Raw genomic sequence first — 16,829 nt, forward strand, 5'->3', positions numbered from 1 at the left:
CAGACACGCACTCAACACCACTCGCTGGCACCTATTTATGAGCTCCCTCGCATATTCAAATCTCATCACTCCATACCATACACTCGCTCCATACATCAAACACGACATGAACAGACCTTTATACAACACAGTCACAGCTTTCTTTCGCAAACCCCACTCACTTCTCAACACGCGTCCTAATTTTCCCACCACATTCATACATTTCTTTCTCAGACACTCCAGATGCAACCTGTAGTGCATCCTTTACTCACACAAACACCCAGATATTTCACGCTCCTCGCATACCTCACGCATCTATCATTCACTCGTACATTGGGAGGCTCGTCCCAGCCATACTACCTTTTATCAACATCATCACAGTCTTGTTCTCAGACACACTCACACTTATTTTCACTCCCCATTCGTACACCATTCTCATCCACTTAGTACCCTTTCTCTCCAACTCCGCTCGGCTCTGTCCTTCCACGACAAACAACAAGTTATCCGCGTACGCAACCACTTTACATTCACTCTCACGCAGCCGCCACAACAGTTCATCCATCATTAGGTTCCATATAAATGGATCACAGATGGAGCCCTGCGGGCAGCCACGCTTTACGTCTTTCCACACTGTGTCACACGCACCCATCATGCATACACGGCTGCCGCTAAATAGCTCTTCCCTAATTCAATTTCTTCACATTCAACCTCACGCAATTTCTCGATCACACATTCCCACTCTAGGTTATCAAACGCTCCTTTGAAGTCCACGAACACTCCTAACACATACTTTCTATCTCCGACCCATTCACCCCAGTCATGCACTCCGATTCTATGCATCCTCGGTCGACCGATTCCTTACGAATCCCTACTTGGCGTCACACATTCTTCCACACATCGTTCGATCGAGTCTTCCAACCATCATTCGCTCTAACACTTTCCCCGCACGGACAGCAAGTCAAATGGGCCTATAAGACCCAGGGTCCGACCTAGGTTTATCGGGGGACTTCATAACACTACCACCCGCGCAGTCCTTCTACGCCGGGGGGGAAACACGCTGTCTTCAGACATACAATCATACATTCTTTTCATCCATACCGGGACAGCACGCCAAATCGCTCGCAACATCTCAGCACTCACACCATCCATACCAGGTGCCTTACCCACTTTCATCGATCTCACTGCCACATCCACTTTGCTCCATTCAAACTGCTTTTCTTCCTCTCTCACGTCTCCCCTGGCGTCTATCGCCACGTTTGTCCTTGCTGCCGGGAAGAATCTCTTCATTAGCTCATCCGCGCTTTCTTTCCATGTACTCGTCACTCTATCACCCACTTTTATGCCACTTAATCTTACCCTATCACGCTTTCCCATGCACACCTTATATACATCGCTCCATGGATCCCTCTTCCCAGTCACGCACACAAATCGCTTCCAATTCCTCCTCTTTCACCTCTTCGCATTTCCTCCTTATACTCCCGCAAAAACATACTTATATTCATTCATTCTTTCTTCCACTCTGCTTCCATTCCTTTTTCTCGCACGCTGGTAGGCACGTCTGCTCCTTCCTACAGCCTTTTTCAGTTTTCTCAAGCTCATCCGTCCACCACACAAGCTTCCTAGCATACACAGGTTTACACCTCTTCATCCATCGATCATTCGCACTATGGATCCATTTCATCATTCGCTCTACACAGCTCTGCGCATTCCGCTTCGTCTATGGCGCTCGCTGCATCCTCTAACGCAACTCTCTCGCATATCACACATATATCCTTCCCAGTCTACGTCCTTGCACACCCATCTACGCATGCCCTCATTCGTACCTACATTCTTCTCTGTGTACCATCCGTATTAACAATACGTTATGGTCACTCACTCCCCAGTCGGGCTTTACTTCCCATTCATACCGGCACCCTCCATTCACGCCGTTCACGAAAGTGACATCGATGTTACTCTCCCCATTCGGCCCGCTGAACGAGTAAAACTCGCTTGGCTCATTCAACAACATTCATCCCGCCTCGCAATCATCTATTCCTCAATCACTCTACCACGCGCTTTACTCTCTCTGCTGCTCCACCCTTGCTATACCACAAGGGAGAGACGGCATTCGCATCCATACCTATCAGCAGACGCTTTCTCCCGGCCGTCTCACATACTCTGTCCATGTACGCCAAGTACGGCTCGATACACTTACCATACTGGCAATACTGGACACCACATACATTTCGCCAAAGTCCCCCTTCAACCACACACTCACTCCAAGCTTATTCGTACACTCTCTCACGCACATCACGTCTAACCTAGAGTCATTTACCACCACTGCTGCTTTCACCGTCTCACTTTCGCACACAATCACATCCATACCTATGGGCAAGCCCAACACACGTCCATGCCTTTCATACGGTTCTTGCAGCAGTGCTACACTCACTCGACGTTCGCGCATCATCTCACCCAGATCACACATAACCGCATACGCTCTCTGGCAGTTATACTGCACCACATTCACGCACCATTCATTCGTCATTTATTCTCGCTTTCTCTCTCTCTAACGCTCTCACGTATTCCGGACACACTTCGGACAGAACCGAGTGATCACATTTGCTCCCTTTCAGCTTACAGTTTCTACACAAACTTTCTTTTTTACAATCTCTCATCATGTGTCCTACACATCCACATTTTTGGCACAGTCTTTCCTTTTCGGTGCATTGCCGCATCATGTGCCCAAATGCGAAGCACTTGTGGCACCTCAGCACACTTAAAAACTCTTTCACTCTAAAGGCCTTCCAATGCACAAACACTCGTCCGTCACTACAGAGCACATTTCTTATTGCACTCGTAACTTCTAATATCACATTTCCGCAGGTTGCATCTTTCTTCGCATTCCTACTCACAACACGCACACGTTCCATAAATACTCTCTCATCCACTCGCCCTTTCAAGCTCCTCTCATACATTTCTCTCATTAACACTTCACTCGCCATATCATTCGGCACATCGTACAAGATGATCTTTGGGCCTATCTTGCGAGGCAGCTCAACCTTTAGGCCAGCATTCTTAAACTGACCACACTCTCTTATTCTTTTCAACTCACTCTCGCTCATCGTTTCAATCGCTACACCTCCATTCCTCACTTTCCTCACCGCTTTCACACGCACATTCAGTGACTTGCTCACATGCTTCATCATTCTCTCCTTTACTTCCTTACTTGTCACACTCGCACTTGCATCATCCGCTCTCACTATTACCGCATAACTCTTCTCTTTCGTTTTCACTCTTTTTCACATTCACTTCCTGTACCTTTTCAATCACGCTCTTTTCAACATTTTTCGCACTCACGCTCGCATAGCTCATTCCACTTCCGCCGTAGGCTAAATCCCGACTCGCTCGACGCATACACTCATCCAGTTTCCTCTGTATTCTCTCATTTTTGCACAACATTTTCATCATCTGTTCCTCATATTCTCCCACAATGTCCAGTATTTTCGCACTCGCACTCTTTGAAATTTTGTTCGTCTCCGTAAACAGGAATTTACGGAGCCTCGCATCAATTACTCTCATACACGCTATCTTACTCACTTCCGCAACGCTCTCATTTTCTCCCTCATTCATTAATCAAGAACGAAAGTTAGAGGTTCGAAGGCGATCAGATACCGCCCTAGTTCTAACCATAAACGATGCCAGCTAACGATCCGCCGAAGTTCCTCCGATGACTCGGCGGACAGCTTCCGGGAAACCAAAGCTTTTGGGTTCCGGGGGAAGTATGGTTGCAAAGCTAAAACTTAAAGGAATTGACGGAAGGGCACCACCAGGAGTGGAGCCTGCGGCTTAATTTGACTCAACACGGGAAACCTCACCAGGCCCAGACACCGGAAGGATTGACAGATTGATAGCTCTTTCTTGATTCGGTGGGTGGTAGTGCATGGCCGTTCTTAGTTGGTGGAGCGATTTGTCTGGTTAACTCCGATAACGAACGAGACTCTAGCCTGCTAAATAGGCGTACCTTATAGTATCGCGAAGGCCCCCGGCTTCGGCTGGCGGGTTTTTACTACCAACGTACAAACAAATTTTCTTAGAGGGACAGGCGGCTTCTAGCCGCACGAGATTGAGCAATAACAGGTCTGTGATGCCCTTAGATGTTCTGAGCCGCACGCGCGCTACACTGAAGGAATCAGCGTGTGTTCCCTGGCCGAAAGGCCCGGGTAACCCGCTGAACCTCCTTCGTGCTAGGGATTGGGGCTTGCAATTGTTCCCCATGAACGAGGAATTCCCAGTAAGCGCGAGTCATAAGCTCGCGTTGATTACGTCCCTGCCCTTTGTACACACCGCCCGTCGCTACTACCGATTGAATGATTTAGTGAGGTCTTCGGACTGGTGCGCGGCAATGTCTCGGCATTGCCGATGTTGCCGGGAAGATGACCAAATTTGATCATTTAGAGGAAGTAAAAGTCGTAACAAGGTTTCCGTAGGTGAACCTGCGGAAGGATCATTAACGTTCCGGAGGTCCTGCTCTGCGTCGAGAGTCCTCTCTTTTGGGAGAGACGCGCGCTCGCAGCAGTCGGCGACTGAATGGACGCGCTGAAAAGGCGCTCTCAGAGAAAAAGAAAATAACGGATTTGACGGAATTTGTTGGTTGTGTTTTGATATAACGACGGACGCCGTCGCGCCTCTCTGACCGAAAGTAGTCGGCAAACAGAGCAGCGCGCCCGGCGGTGTTCGACGACGATTCGGAGCGAGACGTTTCGCGATCACGCTCGTGTGTGTGCCATTCTCCGGCCATACACACACAGAGCGTCGATTCGGCGTTAAGCGCGAACCGGTGGTAACCTATGCCCGCGCACGCGTGTGTGCAGCACCCACGACGTTCGTCGACGCGCGCCCTCCCCGTTGTCGCGGGGCAGCGGTCAGCGTGCCGAGAACACACGGTGTGCGACCGCGAGTGCCGAGCGAGAGGACCCCCATATATTATTATAATATATATATAACACAGAGAAGGGATCGATGATATTTCGACCAATCTGTCAACTGTGTCGGTCCGACGGTTTCTTCAAAGAGCTTCCGCCCCGGCTCTCCCGTTGCGGGAGAGACGCTCCGAACGAAAAACACACAACTCTATCTTTGTGCCGTAGCCTTCCCTGGCGGGAGGCGGCGGTCCGCGCGCGTCCGAGGACGCGCGCGGACAGGCTGATCGAAGAGCCACCACGATTATTCTCTCTCTCTCGTCCGAGAGAAGAGACCACGATGGTTGAACGAGAAGCGCGTTTCTTCGCGAACGCAAAAATTTCGAACGATTACCCTGAACGGTGGATCACTTGGCTCGTGGGTCGATGAAGAACGCAGCTAATTGCGCGTCAACTTGTGAACTGCAGGACACATGAACATCGACATTTCGAACGCACATTGCGGTCCACGGATACAATTCCCGGACCACGCCTGGCTGAGGGTCGTTTTAGTACCCCTAAACTGCTTGCGCCCGAAAAGCGCGCACGGCCACGACGCGGGCGACAAGAGAATGGCGCGCGCGTCGCCTGTGCCCTGTGCAACGCTTACAATGGGCGTACGAGCAATCGTTGGACGTTCGCCCGAGGTGTCTGTGCCGCGCCGACCGGCCGCGGTGCAAATCCTGGCGTCGTCTGAAATGACACACCGAAATAATAATAATAATAATGAGGAGGAGAAGCGCACAAGCGTGTAAAACGTTGACGAACGCGCGCCCAGAGAATGCTGCGCGAATTAAGAGGGGGAGCGTGTTTGTGTATCCAAGTCGTGTGTGTACGCGAGAGCCGAGGAGAAATGGGATGAGAGTAAGAGCGCGCGCGAAGGGAGCAACAAACGGCCAAAAAAAGGGTCAGGACGGTGAATGGCACCGCTTTCCCTAGAGCGGCGCGTGCGTCGTTATCTCCCGAAAGTAGGTAGCGTTTGTCTCACCGTCTCTCCTCTCCGTACATCACACAGACTGACCGGACTGCTCTCGCACTCTGTGCCGCGTCTCTCGGTGCGATAGCGCTCGCGCGTCTTATGCCGAGGCGCCCTTGCCCGCACACATAACGGTATTACGGAGAAATATACGGCGCGTCGTCGTCCGGCGGAGAGAGCATTCGTAATCCTTTACCTCTTTACGGAAAAGGGATTTGAATCGCGAGCCGACCGCGTGTCCGAGTCCACGAAATTTTCGTAAAGCGAAAAAAGGGGACCGGCGCGCCGCGTCGTGTACTCGTCGAATCAATTCCGCCCGAATTTCGTATATAAAAGAGAAGGGAGAGCCGAGAATCTCAAACCCCGCGATATATCGTCTCCATTACCATCAACGAGTGTGTGTGCGGTTAGCGCCCCGGCGATTTGCCTTCTCGCGTATTTCGTGTGCTGCCGCTGCTGCTCTCTCGTTCGACGCTCTCTCTCTCTCCCTCTTATTAATATATATTATAGAAGAGAGACGACGATGAGCGACGCGGAGGAAGCAAACGGCTACGAAAACTCACTATGCGACGACCTCAGAGCAGGCGAGATTACCCGCTGAATTTAAGCCTATTATTAAGCGGAGGAAAAGAAACTAACCAGGATTTCCTTAGTAGCGGCGAGCGAACAGGAAAGAGCCCAGCACCGAATCCCGCGGTTCCGCCGCAGGGAAATGTGGTTTTTGGGAGGATCCGCTTATTCCGAGGTGCCGCGTCGCGTTTAAGTCCATCTTAAATGGGGCCACTTACCCGTAGAGGGTGCCAGGCCCGTAGCGACCGGTGCGCGCCTCGGGAGGATCTCTCCTTAGAGTCGGGTTGCTTGAGAGTGCAGCTCTAAGTGGGTGGTAAACTCCATCTAAGGCTAAATACGACCACGAGACCGATAGCGAACAAGTACCGTGAGGGAAAGTTGAAAAGAACTTTGAAGAGAGAGTTCGTAAAACCGTTCAGGGGTAAACCTAAGAAACCCAAAAGATCGAACGGGGAGATTCATCGTCAGCGGCGCTGGCTTCGCGTCGGTCGGCGATGTCCCGCGGAGTCCTTGCGGCTCGCGCGCGGGCACGCTACCGTGCGCCGCTGTCCGGCGCTCGTCGTCGTGCACTTCTCCCCAAGTAGAACGTCGCGACACGCTGGGTGCCGGTCTACGGCCCGGGTGCGGTGTCTGTTGCGTCGCCGGTAAAACGGCACGCGACAAACCCTTGGTCGCCCGGCCGGCTGCTCGGCGGTACGCGCAATGTATCAGGCCGCACAATTCACGGTGCGTCGAGACCGTCGCAAGCGCGCGCCACGGTACTCGGTGGTTACGGACTTTGCGCCGTCCCCGGTCCTGGCCCGCTGTTGGTTACAGTACGGTACACCTTCGACAGGCCTGCGAACGTCTCCCGCGGTCTCGCGGGAGACTGATACCGGTCGGCGACGCTACTGCTTTGGGTACTCTTAGGACCCGTCTTGAAACACGGACCAAGGAGTCTAACATGTACGCGAGTCATTGGGACTTGTCGCGAGACCTAAATGCGTAATGAAAGTGAAGGTCGGCCCTGGCCGTCGACCTAGGGATGATGGGCCGCGTCGCGATGCGGCCTCGCACTCCCGGGGCGTCTCGTTCTCATCGCGAGAAGAGGCGCACCCAGAGCGTACACGTTGGGACCCGAAAGATGGTGAACTATGCCTGGTCAGGACGAAGTCAGGGGAAACCCTGATGGAGGTCCGTAGCGATTCTGACGTGCAAATCGATCGTCGGAACTGGGTATAGGGGCGAAAGACTAATCGAACCATCTAGTAGCTGGTTCCCTCCGAAGTTTCCCTCAGGATAGCTGGCACTCGGCCGTTCCGCACGGAACGCGCGCAAGTCTCATCTGGTAAAGCGAATGATTAGAGGCCTTGGGGCCGAAACGACCTCAACCTATTCTCAAACTTTAAATGGGTGAGATCTCTGGCTTTCTTGAATTATGAAGCCACGAGCATCTTCGGATCAGAGTGCCAAGTGGGCCATTTTTGGTAAGCAGAACTGGCGCTGTGGGATGGACCAAACGCAGAGTTAAGGCGCCCAACTCGACGCTCATGGGACACCATGAAAGGCGTTGGTTGCTTAAGACAGCAGGACAGTGGCCATGGAAGTCGGAATCCGCTAAGGAGTGTTTAACAACTCACCTGCCGAAGCAACTAGCCCTGAAAATGGATGGCGCTGAAGCGTCGAGCCTATACTCTGCCGTCAGCGGCAAGTGGGACGGCAACCGGGGGCGGGCGTTAGTCTTCTCTCGCGTCGTCACGAAGCCCTGACGAGTAGGAGGGTCGCGACGGTGAGCGCAGAAGGGTCTGGGCGCGAGCCTGCCTGGAGCCGCCGTCGGTGCAGATCTTGGTGGTAGTAGCAAATACTCCAGCGAGGCCCTGGAGGACTGACGTGGAGAAGGGTTTCGTGTAAACAGCCGTTGCACACGAGTCAGTCGATCCTAAGCCCTAGGAGAAATCCTATGTCAATGACGGCGTACAATATACTCGAGTGTCGAGAAATAATAATAAATATTATACGAAAGACACACGCCCGTCGGGCGAAAGGGAATCCGGTTCCTATTCCGCAACCCGGCAGCGGAACCGCATACAATTCGGGCCCTCGTAAGAGTGTTCGTCGGGGTAACTCAAAATGACCTGGAGACGCCGTCGGGAGATCCGGGAAGAGTTTTTTTTTCTGTATAAGCGTTCGAGTTCTCTGGAAACCTCTAGCAGGGAGATAGGGTTTGGAACGCGAAGAGCACCGCAGTTGCGGCGGTGTCCGGATCTTCCCCTCGGACCTTGAAAATCCAGGAGAGGGCCACGTGGAGGTGTCGCGCCGGTTCGTACCCATATCCGCAGCAGGTCTCCAAGGTAAAGAGCCTCTAGTCGATAGAATAATGTAGGTAAGGGAAGTCGGCAAATTGGATCCGTAACTTCGGAATAAGGATTGGCTCTGAGGAGCGGGGCGTGTCGGGCTTGGTCGGGAAGCGGGTCTGGCTGACGTGCCGGGCCTGGGTGAGGTGAACGGTCGGCGTTCTCGCGCTGGTCCCGGGATCTGAGCTCGGTCCCGTGCCTTGGCCTCCCGCGGATCTTCCTTGCTGCGAGGCTTCCGTGGCGGCGCGAGCCGTCGTGGTCGTCCTCTTCGGCCGCCATTCAACGCTCAGCTCAGAACTGGCACGGACTAGGGGAATCCGACTCTCTAATTAAAACAAAGCATTGCGATGGCCCTCGCGGGTGTTGACGCAATGTGATTTCTGCCCAGTGCTCTGAATGTCAACGTGAAGAAATTCAAGCAAGCGCGGGTAAACGGCGGGAGTAACTATGACTCTCTTAAGCTAGTACTGACGATCAAAGCGCACATTAGCCTCCCCCTGAACAAAGTTCTCAGAGGCTGCGGGACAAGATACAATCACTCGTAGAGCAGAGTGCGGCGTTCCGTAACTACGAGGCTGATACTCTTGCTGGCACGGCAAAAGATGCTCTGACGGCGGGGAGGGTCGACGTCTTGGCTATCGAGGGATGGCTGGGCATGATCTTCCCTCGGCCGCTACAAGTGCGCCCTCCGCAACGCGTTTCGGCAAAGAAGCACTGTCCTCCAGTTAAACGAGATAGCAAGGAGCAGAAGAGAAAGAGGGAGTATGCAATTGTGCAATCCCTCTACAGAAAGAACAAGAAGTCCTGTTTGTCGCGTATCCTCGAGTGCGACTCGGTGCGCGAGATGCCGTCTGCTGTCAAATTCCTTAACTGCTGGCGCCCCATTATGGAGGCCTCCAGCGGTGCGGATGGAGACATGACGGACTTGCGTGACTCGTTTGGGGAGGCGGCACAAGCTGCGAGTGCTGGCCGGGGCCGTACGTCGGACCCGAGAGGGATTCACCTCGAAGGTCTCGGCGATGGCGCTGCCACGGATCCAGTTCCTGTGGCGGATAAGACCTTGCTTTGGGATCCTATAACACCTGCAGAGGTGAACAGGATTTCCGTAAGGAGTGGCACTGCGCCCGGATTGGACCAGATTACGCCGAGGATGTGGAACGCTGTTCCTGCGATTCTTCGTGCGCTTCTGTTCAATCTGCTGCTCCTGGCAGAGACGATCCCCTCATCAATCGCCACAACCAGAACGGTATTACTTGAGAAGGGGGGTATGTCCGATCGGCCAGGTCCGACGGAGTACCGACCTCTCAGCATAGGATCCGTTATAATAAGACACTTCCACAAGATATTGGCAAAGAGATTGGCAACCCTCGACATCTTCGACAGGCGCCAAAGGGGGTTCCGGCCGGTGGACGGGGTATGTGAGAACGTCACAGTCCTTTCATCCGTGCTTTGGGACGCCCGGAGGCGCTGTCGTTCTCTGCATGTGGCGTGCGTCGATCTGTCGAAAGCTTTCGATACGGTTGCGCACGCTGCTATTCATACGACTCTCGATGAGCTGGGGCTCCCTCGGGAGTTTAGAGAGTACGTAAGGGCTGTCTATTCGAATGCGCTGACCGAGTTGCAGGGGGTCAGCGCTAAGGAAGTGTCAGCCATCAAGATCGGCCGTGGCGTGAGACAGGGTGATCCGTTGTCGTTCCTGCTGTTCAATCTGGTCGTAGATAGAGCACTAGGAATTCTCTTGGAGGACGTTGGCTATCGGTTGGGTGGCCGGCTTATCAATGCACTGGGCTACGCAGACGGCATTGTGCTCCTGGCCTCTACCAGAGATGGGCTGCAGGAGAACTTGACACGGCTTCATGACGCCTTTATGCAAAATGGGCTCGAGATAAACGCGAGAAAGATTGGAGTGCTGTCCATGGTGGCGTCCGGCAGAGACAAGAAGGTGAAGGTGGACACCACACCTTATTTCACCGTGGGGGGAGCGATGATACCGCAAAGATCTGTGGTCGATGTCTGGACGTATCTGGGCTGCGAGTACACAGGTGCTAAGGAACTCGCAAGCGATCCACCCTTAGCTCAGGTCATCGAGCAACTCACGAGGGCACCTCTTAAGCCGCAACAGCGGCTGAGGTTGTTGCGTGACTGTCTCCTTCCACGGTATTATCACCGATGGACAGTGGGTACGGTCTCGGCCAAAACCCTCAAGGGTAAGGATATCATTGTACGCACTGCGGTGCGACGATGGCTGCGTTTTCCCCATGATGTTCCTGCTGGATACCTGCATGCGCCGATACAGAGTGGCGGGCTTGGAATGCCTCTATTGAGAACTTTGATCCCAATTCTGAAGCATAACCGACTGCAGCGGTTGTGTCGGAGTATTCTGCCCGCAGCATGCGCGGCTGCCGAAACCACGTATGTGGCTAGGCAGCTTGTCTGGTGTAAAAACCAGATGCGAGTGTGGGGCCATAGAGTGACTACTACCGCTGAGCTCAGACAGCAGTGTTCGGCCTGGTTGCGCGAGTCGTGCGATGGGAGTGGACTCAGAGAGTTTGCGGCCTCCAACCTGAGCTCCTACTGGGTATCGGCTGGCGCCGATGCTATCCCAGGTGCCGACTACGTGCACTATCACCACATACGGGCTAACTGCATACCGTCTAGAGCGAGATGCTCCCGAGGTCGTGATGGGCGCGATAATCGCTGTCGTGCCGGTTGTCCCGAAACCGAGACGCCGGCTCACTGCGTGCAACGCTGCTTCAGAACGCACGGAGGGAGAATCCTGCGGCATGACGACCTATGCCGTCAAGTTGGTGGCTATTTACAGCAGAAGGGATGGCGCGTCGATGTGGAACAAGCTTATTCGACGTCTGCCGGCCAGAGGCGGCCCGACCTGACCATCGCTAAGGGTGGTAAGGCAGTGGTCGTAGACGCGCAAGTAGTGTCTAGCGAAACCGCGTTGGAGATGTCCCACGAGCGTAAGGTGGAGAAGTACCGATCATGTAATGATCTGGCAGCCGCTGTGGCGGAGCGCACAGGAGTACCTCAAAATAATGTTTGTTTTACCGCCATTACAATTTCGTGGCGAGGTGTCTGGAGCTCGCGAAGCGAGTCTGATTTGCGAGAGCTGGGTTTAACATCCGCCCAGCTCCGAACGTTGACGACTCGAGTTTTGTGGGGCTCATGGCTGAACTGGAAACGTTTTAACGCAATGACATCGCGTTATAACGAAGGAAGACGGAACGTGGCCTCATCTGGTGGTGCATGATGGATGGCGCGTAGAGTTAGGGGGCCTCCGCATCAATCGCGCGAGTTTGAATGATTGCGTGAATGGTCGAGGTGAAGTACGAGCTGCCTTTGGGTAGCTCCGACCTTCACGCTCCAGGGTGTTGACTGCGAACACCAACAGTAAACAGCTCTGCAATATCGTTGTCGGTGGCGACTTGGCGACTGTGATTTTGTAGCAGTCGTTGCGCACCGTAGACGAAACATAGCCAAATGCCTCGTCATCTAATTAGTGACGCGCATGAATGGATTAACGAGATTCCCACTGTCCTTATCTACTTACTAGCACAGCATTGCCACGAGTCGGAGTCGCAAGACCGAATGGCTCATATGTGGCGCGCACACCTAGTGTGTAGTAGCGTGGCTCCCTCTTGCTTGTTTTGCACGCAGAGCCGGGGCCGGGGCGTGAGTGTCGAGGAGTCGAAGGAGAGTTTAAAATAAAAGTGAAACTGCGAATGACTAGATTGACCAGCACAAACTCTGGACAAACAGTCTAGGAAATGAAAACGCAAAATCGGTAAACAAACCGATTGCCCAAAAACTGGTGTCCTAAGACTTGGCCCCAGAGTGTTCGGCCCGGAGCTCGCCGCTTCCCCTTACAAAGTCTGGGAGCCTCGAAAATACGGATTGTTCCCAGGCGCGCATACCGGGTCTGTCGAGTGTCGGGGCGAAGGTCGCAAGCGTGTCCCTAACGGGACGCCGCATACGTTTGTGGCTGGAAACCGGCTCGATGGATCGGACATGCAGTAAAACAATCTAAGAACACTCGGTGTTTCTCTTCTGCGGCATGCGGCACGCGGGGAGGTTCGCCGGGAGTTGTCCGAAGGGGCAGTCACCCAGACTGAGGGCAAAATGGACCCGGTCCCACGGGCTATGGGCCCGGACCTTGAGGACGAAAGGAAGTCAGGCAGTGCGCGTTGGAAGTCAGCAAAGCATCCGGAAAAGCAGTACGTGGCGACTCGGCCCTTGGGGTGCACTCCGGTGCAACCCACGAAGCTGGTCGCGCGGTGGGTTTCAAAAAGGGCTAAAGGCAACACGCCTTAAGGACCCAGATGAACCCAACGCAAGACTGAAAAGCAACACGCCGCGTGGCGACTCGGCCCCTGGGGTGCACTCCGGTGCGACTCACGAGGCTGGCCACGCGTTGGGTCTCAAAAAAGGGCTAAAGGCAACACGCCTTAAGGACCCAGTTGAACCCAACGCATGATTGAAAAGCAACACGCCGCGTGGCGACTTGGCCCCTAGGGTGCACTCCGGTGCAACTCATGACGCTGGCCACGTGGTGGGTTTCAAAAAAAGCTAAAGGCAACACGCCTTAAGGACCCAGTTGAACCCAATGCAGGATTGCAAAGCAGCACGCCGCGTGGGGACACGGCCCCTGGGGTGCGCTTCGGCGTCGCTGTCGGGGGCTGCCGCGATGCGTGTTGAGACTGACAGAAAACGTAAAATGCAATGGGTGCGGCCCTGGGGACAACAAAGCAAGGGATTAAAAGGAATGGGCGGGACCTCCGGCCACACCATGGCCAACGAGTGTCCACAAGCGTTAAAAGTCTCCCGAGTAGTGCCGGGAACCCCAAAAAGCTCTCCAAGATTCTAAAGCAACACGCCGCGGCGAATGAAGGGAGCTTATTATTATTATTTTCAGGTCTTCCAGCCTCAGGCCTACACACTGCACTGCTACGAGTCGGCGTCACTGACCAAATGGCTCAAAAGTAGCACGCGCACATGGATGCGTTGGAGGAGCGCACTCGGGGTCGCTCGCACAGCGAAACTTCCTCCTCATCCGAGAACTGGAGTGCTGGGGGTGGCACGAGTGCGCTGCCCGTATCTATTCCAATCCCTGTCCTACCAACACCAAGTTCCGCCTTCCCGGAGACCCATCACATTTCCGCTCGCCTCCCTCATGCTGCGGTTTAATGGCAAAGGAGCAGGGGTCTCTGTCTGCGCCTGATGGGCCCCGCGCCTCCCGGTTTTTGACCCGGGGGCGTGGGGACCAAAGGGCGACCTCTTTTCTTTTCAGGAACCTCATCATCGGTATCCTCGTCGTTGCTTCGGTCGTTTCGTTTCGCTTTACTTTGTCTCGTTCGTTCGTCTGCTTCGGGTGGAATGCCGATGAATAGGTAGGCGTTTCCTAACAATGGCGCTCGTCTTAATGTTAAGGTGTTAGGTACCGTGCCGAGGGCATGAATGGTCGCGTAGACGGTAAGATCGCGGCCGCTAACGGTCCGCCCGGGATATCTGCCGCCCTCCCGGTGTACTTAGGCTTCGTGGCGTAGTGGTGGCTTGGCGTCGCTTGACTCCCTCTTCCACCGCACTCGTGGGAACAAAATGAGTATTTACAATTCTTTGGTGAGGAGAAGTGCCCGCCTGGCAAATCGCTTCCTGTCGGGTGGGACAGTAGCTCAGGAAGCACATAGTGGCTGCGGCCTTCGTGCTGTCCGAGTTGAACTAGCTAGATGCGACGCAACCGCGAAAAAGCCCAGGCCGATGTTCATCAACCGGCTGGAACCGAACGTAGATATAAGGAAAAACCGCGGAAAAAACCACGAGAATAGAGCAGGGATTAGCACCGCGATTAGCTCCGTGATTAGTTCCGCGACCAGCGCCGTAAATAACGCTGAAATTAGCTCCGCGAACCCCTTAGAACCCCAACCCCACACTCATAAACTATCGGATCGAGCCGGGCCGCTCCAAAGCGCGGCAAGCTCCTCTTCTTCTACTTCGACCGGAAATTTCTCACTGGCGACCACGGGGGTGAGAATCCTGCAGCTGAACATGAGACGTTCGGCTAAAGTCACGGGAGAGGTGCGTCAGCTCGTCGTCGAAAAGCGACTTGACATCTTGTTATTGCAGGAACCATGTGTCAGGAAGCGGGACACGGGTCACACCTTCGTTAGGCTAGGGTTGGGAATGAGAGTGGCCGCCGTGCGTTCACAGCGCCCGTGGGCAGCGGTGGCAGCCTGTAACTCTCAATTCCAGCTGTTGTTTATCTCGCAGCTTAGCACAGCTCATTGTGTCTGTGCAGAAGTGCAAGCACCTGGCTTCTCTTTCTATGTGGCTTCGTGCTACTTTCAGTACTGCGAAGAAATAGAGAAGCACCTCAGGCACCTCGAAATGGTGTTTCATTCGCTGAGGGGGAAGAGATTGATAGTTGCGATAGATGCCAATGCCCGATCGCCGCTGTGGGGTCCCCAGGAGGCGGACGAAAGAGGTGCGAAAGTCGAAGACCTCATCCGGGCATCTGGCATAGAGGTGGTCAACGATGCTGGCCATAAACCCACCTTTTGGACGGCAAGAGGTTCATCATATATCGATGTGACCTTGGCGTCGCCCTCCATGACCCGGTTCATCAGGGAATGGAAGGTACGGGACAATTGGACAACCAGCGACCACAACTCCATCGACATCAGGCTCAGAGTGCCGAAGGGGCGGGACGCCGGGGGTGTCGCGAACATGAGGTTCGACACCCGTCGGGCCGACTGGGAACGGTTTTCCGGGACTCTCGCTGATCTTTCAGGGTCCATGCTGGAAACGCTCGAGTTGAGGTCGGCGGAGGAAGTAGAGGAAATGGCCGAAAAGCTCGCAGTTGTCCTTAGCGAGGCATGCAAGGCCTCAATGCCAAGAAAAAGGCATTTTTGGAAGTCCAACCCGTGGTGGACTAAGGAGCTAACAATCCTCAAGAAAAGGCTATACAGGTTGAGACGTGGCCTGCAGAAGGAACATGGCCAGCCCTCATACGTGGAAAAACTGTCGGAGTACCGCTCTTCTTTGCGGCTGTATGGCAGAAATATAAAAAGGGCAAAGATCGATAGTTGGCGGGAATTCGTAACATCTCATGGAAATTTAGAACCTTGGGGCTTCGTTTATAAGCAACAAGCGGAGAAACTCCGAGTAGAAAGAGTGCTCAGCACACTCAGGCATGGCGAATTTTCAACCATGACTCTAGAAGAAACAGCCAACTGTCTTCTTAAAGTACACGTCCCCGATGACCGAGTTGCGAGCGATACACCGGAACAAAGCGTATTACGGGCTAACGCGTACACGCCACCTGAGACACCGGACGCCTCCCATTTCACGGTGGTAGAAACGATAAGAGTAGCGAAGACTCTCAAAAACAATAAAGCGCCGGGAACCGACCTCGTGGAAGTTAGCGTATTAAAAGCAGCGTTGAAAGTGATCCCCGGCCAAATCACTAAACTGTTTAACGGGTGCCTAGAGTGGGGCGTCTTTCCCTCCGCCTGGAAGATTGGCTCGTTGCGGGCCTTGCTGAAGGGAGAGGACAAGGACGAAAGGGACCCGAAATCCTATAGACCAATTTGTCTCCTCTCTGTGGTAGGTAAACTTTTCGAAAAATTAATTAAGGAGCGCCTAACGGGAGCGTCGCTGGCGCCGGGTAGAATTTCGGATCGACAGTTCGGCTTTCTCGCGGGAAAATCGACGGAGGACGCGATAGTCGAGTTGCGAAGATTGGTAAGAATCTCTGAGGGTAGATACGCCGTCGCGTTACTTTTCGACATATCGGGCGCGTTCGACAACGTCTGGTGGCCTTTGGTCTTAGACGCGCTAAAGTCCCGGGACTACCCGCGAAACGTATTCGAAGTAATCCGAAGTTACTTCAACAATGGAATAGTAAAGCTCGCGATAGGCTCGGTAGAGGTCTCCAAGCGGGCGTCGAGGGGGTGCCCGCAGGGCACCGTCCTCGGTCCGGCCTGCTGGAACCTAATGTTTGACGGTCTTCTGCGACGGCTGGAAGCG

The 16,829-nt window shown here is 53.9% G+C and overlaps 1 non-coding gene and 2 pseudogenes across 1 annotated transcript; all 3 read left to right on the forward strand.

Annotated features, from left to right (window-relative positions):
- Positions 1 to 3,731: 3,731 nt before the first annotated feature.
- LOC146720689 (small subunit ribosomal RNA) lies at positions 3,732 to 4,460 on the forward strand (annotated as a pseudogene; the record flags this gene model as incomplete).
- An 808-nt stretch (positions 4,461 to 5,268) lies between these two features.
- Positions 5,269 to 5,423, forward strand: LOC146720690 (5.8S ribosomal RNA). Its single transcript, XR_014925968.1, has one exon. It is a non-coding gene; the product is annotated as a 5.8S ribosomal RNA (ribosomal RNA).
- A 1,062-nt stretch (positions 5,424 to 6,485) lies between these two features.
- Positions 6,486 to 8,809, forward strand: LOC146720691 (large subunit ribosomal RNA; annotated as a pseudogene).
- Positions 8,810 to 16,829: the final 8,020 nt, after the last annotated feature.

This window comes from Nylanderia fulva, unplaced genomic scaffold, assembly GCF_048542155.1.
Source record: "Nylanderia fulva isolate GAGA-0341 unplaced genomic scaffold, ASM4854215v1 Scaffold638, whole genome shotgun sequence".
NCBI classification, from domain to species: Eukaryota; Metazoa; Arthropoda; class Insecta; order Hymenoptera; family Formicidae; genus Nylanderia; species Nylanderia fulva.